The following is a 4,896-nucleotide window of genomic DNA, read 5'->3' as shown; positions in this document are numbered from 1 at the left end:
AGATCGAGGAAAGGGCAGTGGTCATTATTAGTATTAGCTTTATTTAAAGTAAGTTCAGCAGGATAAATTTCATTAATATACATACTGAAGTCGTCATTATTGAGAGCCAAAAAGTATGTTTATCTATTTCCCAGCAGGCACTCATCGTTGATTCAACGTTGAAACAAGGTTGTTTCTCAACGTTGAAACAATGTCAAATTTATGTTTGATTTTGAAAATTGGAATTAACGTTGGCATTTCAACGTTGAAGTTTCAACATCCATTCAACGTTGATTCAAGGTTGAATAGTAGTTGAAAGTATAATAATGAAATTTATTATAAAGCTACAAACACCACATTTTTTACCTGCTTTCTAAATTTTTGTTGTTGTTAGATGGTAAACAGGCAGTGCATGTGGGTGTACATGGGTTTTTTTTTAAATGTTTTTCCCTCTCACCAATACACATATGAACAAAATAGATTAAATGTAAGACATCTAAATAAATACATCAACTGTTACTTTAAACAACATTTGGTGCTTGTACAAAGTCAATAATCTAGACCATAAATGTCACATCTTAAAATCCTGTTGGCAGAATTTGCACAGTTTGCATAAAAACTAAGACATGCACTTTATTCCCTGACACCACAGAAAGGAAAGAAGATGCTGAATAGTTCTAAACAATTCTCACAAGTTCAAAGTAGTTTTTATTAAACGACCAACCAATGTTAAACCCTTCTTGAAAATAGTATATATATATCTAGGAAGAGTGAAGACGTTATTAGATCAAATGTGTGTTCAGGATGATCGCAATATTTACGAAAATAAGAAGATGCTGCATGACTGTTAACCAGACAACTATCCACAAAAAACAAAGGTCCTTGATTATATATACATATATGTTATATAAATGTATATATTACCCTCATAAACCATTACATTAATACTTATTTACTCAGGAACAATAATATCAAAAATAGTAATACAATCATATTTTTTTTGAATCAAGATTTATTTTATAAATTTATTTGTTATATTTGTCTCTTTTTGTCCTTATTGCATGTCATCATTCGTCCACCACCTCGGGATCTTTCAGCGGTAAATTTTAAACAGGAGAGGTCTTTATCAGATATGTATTTCCAAGTGACATCATTTTACTCTTGCAGTATATTTAAACTCTGAAAAAAATCAGATTATATATATATATATAAGATGTTTGTTTTATTGATGACTGCACAATTCCATTAACATAAAATAAAGAGCTTTACTATAATAGCTTAGATATAAAGACAAACATAATATGGTATGTAAGGTAAACAAAATTAGAATAAACAAAAGATTAATCTTTGAACACTAATGGTATATAGCTATACAGACAAAAAAACCTACTGTTGATGATTTTTAAGACTGGAATTCCCAAAACTGAATTTTAATTTTGCTCAACTTGATGCCTTTTAGCCATTGATCTGTTTGACAAGCTTCTGTAAAATAAATAATACATGTTCATGATATCAGATAATGGACTGCTATAACATTCAAAACCAGGTTACGTACACATTAATGTAAACATGCATTTCTCATATTACACAGAGTCAGAGATCACCTGAAGATCAGTAACTTTAGGCTCAGACTGACTTGTTTTTGTAAAAATAAAAGTATCAATTTTCCATGATCGTTCAAATTCAATACTTTGTTGTCCAGTTGAAATTCATTGTTTAATATGATCGTCAAAAAGTATGTGGTTTACCAAGCCTTTAAGTTAAACTAAAAGAATCGCATATATATAGTATAAAGTATAGTCGCCGTCACGTAAAATTGGCACCATGTTTTTTGTCAAAATTTTCTTAAATATCAATCGCGTTTACTCGAGATCATGTTTTTCAATTAGCGGAATAAAAATCCAATCCAAATATATACTACTGTCCTACCTTTTATTGTGTTTGCACTGTATAATCCTGACCTTCACATTTTTCAAGATTGTTTTCATTGTAAATCCGCCATCTTGGTTTCTATGAGGATCCCTTACTACATAACATTCGTTACTCTCTGGTAATATCATTGTCATTGATGATACGATTTCCCGCGCTTTTTACATAAAGATGACGCACAGCTCCGAGAGACACAAGAAAATTGAGAGCACGTGGACTCCACGGCAACACTTCCGTTAATAACAATGTCGGATTCCACCATACAAAATAATCCTGGATTTTGTGAAGGTCAGGATTATAGTGCAAACACAATAAAAGGTAGGACAGTAGTATATATTTGGATTGGATTTTTATTCCGCTAATTGAAAAACATGGTCTCGAGTAAGCGCGATTGATATTTAAGAAAATTTTGACAAAAATCATGGTGCCAATTTTACGTGACGGCGACTATAAACATGTTGGGAAATTTACATGAGCAAAATAATGTAAACACATGCTTATCCCCGCTTTTTCTTATATGAATCTTTAAGCATAATAATTGTAACAATCTTTACCTTAACTTTAAAATGAAACTAAATATGCTTTCCACATTAAATGCTCTTAGAAATAGTATAATTGGAGGAAATTATATATGATGGCCCTTCCATGTGTTCTGATCTGTTTTCTGAAATACACTGTTGACGTTATAATTTTCTCTAATTGTGCAATATGATACCAATTCAGAGTTTATAAACACAATTCATAAATATAACAAACCGTGATAGCCACATACAAACATCTACATACCATAAATATACGTGATAAACGGGAAGTTTTCTCTTTCGACTTCGTCCTTTGTTGTTCTTTTTCAAATACAGAAAGGTGCGTGTTTGAATAATGCGCATGGGCAATCTAACTTCCTGGGGTTACACTAATGACTGGACCGAATGACAGGACCGAATGACAGGACCAAATGAAAAAAGCTAATAACTTTTTTGTTATTCATAGGATTGATCTCAAATTTGAAATATAATAAGATGTCACCATTTGAAATTTAAAATTTAAAAAAATATATATAAAATTTTATCAGAAAGTTGCAAAAAAGTGACCTGACCATCGATGACAATGACAGGACCAATATCGAGAATGACAGTACCAAATGATAATGCTAATAACTTTTTCATTTCTCGAAGATTTTGTTTCAAATTTGAAATTTAATTAGATTTCAACATTTAATACATGAATTTTAAAAGAAAATAAATATTTTTCTCCAAAAGCTTGCGAAAACGTGACCTGACCTACACCGACAATGACAGGACCAACATCGACAATGACAGGATCGAAAAAAATGCTGATAACTTTTTCATTTCAATTTTTTTTATCTCAAATTTGAGTTATGATAAGACTTTAGCATGTTTGACATAAATATAATTAAAAAATGAGAGAAAAAATATTTATAGCTTGCGAAAATGTGACCTGACCATGTTGACAATGACCTGACAAACCTCGGCAATGACAGGACCTAATGAAAATGCTAGATTTTTATATATAAATATCATATAATAATTCTTTTTTATTTCTCAAATGATTTATCTCAAATTAAAGATAGAATATAAATATACGAGAATAATAAAATATTTTTTGATAACCAAAAATTGATATAACCAACGTTGACTACCAACGGTGTCCTGATCGTTGTACATAAAAATACATATTGTTGCAGTAAGGATTTGCTTAAACTTCATAAATCAGTACTGTTTATAATCAAATAAAAACAATACACCGTGGAAAAAAGTTGAGGTAATAAAACGTGATCTGGCCAATGCACACGTTGTCCCTACTAATCTAATTATCAGTTTAATTAGATTAGATCTAATTTGATTACTGGCTTGTTAATCTAATTAATATCAATAAACATTCAATGTAATCAATTACTGATTAGATGGATAATTGGTGATCATTGTCTCAATAAAAGAAGAAAGGAAACTTGGTCAGCTTTTAAAATTTGAGTGAACTTAATTAAAAGAACTCATCAAGTTATAAATATGTGGCCTTTTTTTTCCCCTTTCATAAGTTTTCATAGTGCTATACAACCAGTGCTTTTTATCGTTTGGATTACTATATTGTTTTATATCAAATATTTTTGTATTACTTTCTAATATTTATTATTTTTGTATTTAATTGAGAAAAGACAAACATAGAATATAATATTTAGTGTTAATAATTTGAGACAAAGAAAAATGTTAGGATATTTTTTGGTTGTTTTTTCATATTGTTCATTTCTAATCATGTCTTCATTTCCAGTGATTATTTGTGGCCATTCTCAGGCCAAGGGCAAGTATTTTGACCAAGCACCATACAAGAGAGCGCTACTCAGTACACCAACACCAGCACTTCCACCAGCACCAACTCCAAAGGTGTCGGCTGACACTCAGGTAATTGAAGAGTGGCCTGCTCTTCCAGAGGTATGTTGTCTTGTGTCTTCTCTTATTAACACTTCTAACCGTCAGTATGCATCCATCCCTATGGCTAACCGCTCGCATCCCTCCACTTCTTATCCTTCACCTGGTCCCATCTTAAACCGGTCGCATGATTCCATCTCTCATCGCTCTTCTGTTTCCACTTCTAACCGCTTACCTATTGCCACTTCTAACCGCTTACCTATTGCCACTTCTAACCGCTTACCTATTGCCACTTCTAACCACTCACCTTCTTCCGCTCCTAACAGTACACCTGCTACCACTTCTATTAGTTCAGGATATCTTGGTAGTTTTAAATATTTTAATAAACATAAATTAAACATTTTCGTGGACTATTTGAGGTATGCCCGTGCCTTGTGCAGGATATCTTGGTAGTTTTAAATATTTTAATAAACATACATAAACATTTTCGTGGACTACTTGAGGTATGCCCGTGCCTTGTGCAGGATGTCTTGGTAGTTATAATATCTCATAAAAATAAATAAAAGTTTTCGTGGACTACTGGAGGTATGCCCGAGCCTTGTGCAGG

The 4,896-nt window shown here is 31.8% G+C and overlaps 1 long non-coding RNA gene across 1 annotated transcript; it reads right to left on the bottom strand.

Annotated features, from left to right (window-relative positions):
• Positions 1-954: 954 nt before the first annotated feature.
• Positions 955-2,790, bottom strand: LOC134709836 (uncharacterized). The gene is made up of 3 exons (XR_010106061.1): positions 2,695-2,790; positions 1,370-1,461; positions 955-1,158 (listed from the first exon to the last, which is right to left on the bottom strand). It is a non-coding gene; the product is annotated as an uncharacterized LOC134709836 (long non-coding RNA).
• Between the last annotated feature and the right edge of the window lie 2,106 nt (positions 2,791-4,896).

The sequence above is a fragment of the Mytilus trossulus genome, chromosome 1, assembly GCF_036588685.1.
Source record: "Mytilus trossulus isolate FHL-02 chromosome 1, PNRI_Mtr1.1.1.hap1, whole genome shotgun sequence".
NCBI classification, from domain to species: domain Eukaryota; kingdom Metazoa; phylum Mollusca; class Bivalvia; order Mytilida; family Mytilidae; genus Mytilus; species Mytilus trossulus.
Note: the sequence above shows the minus strand (reverse complement) of the source record. Positions and strands in the feature narration are given on the sequence as shown.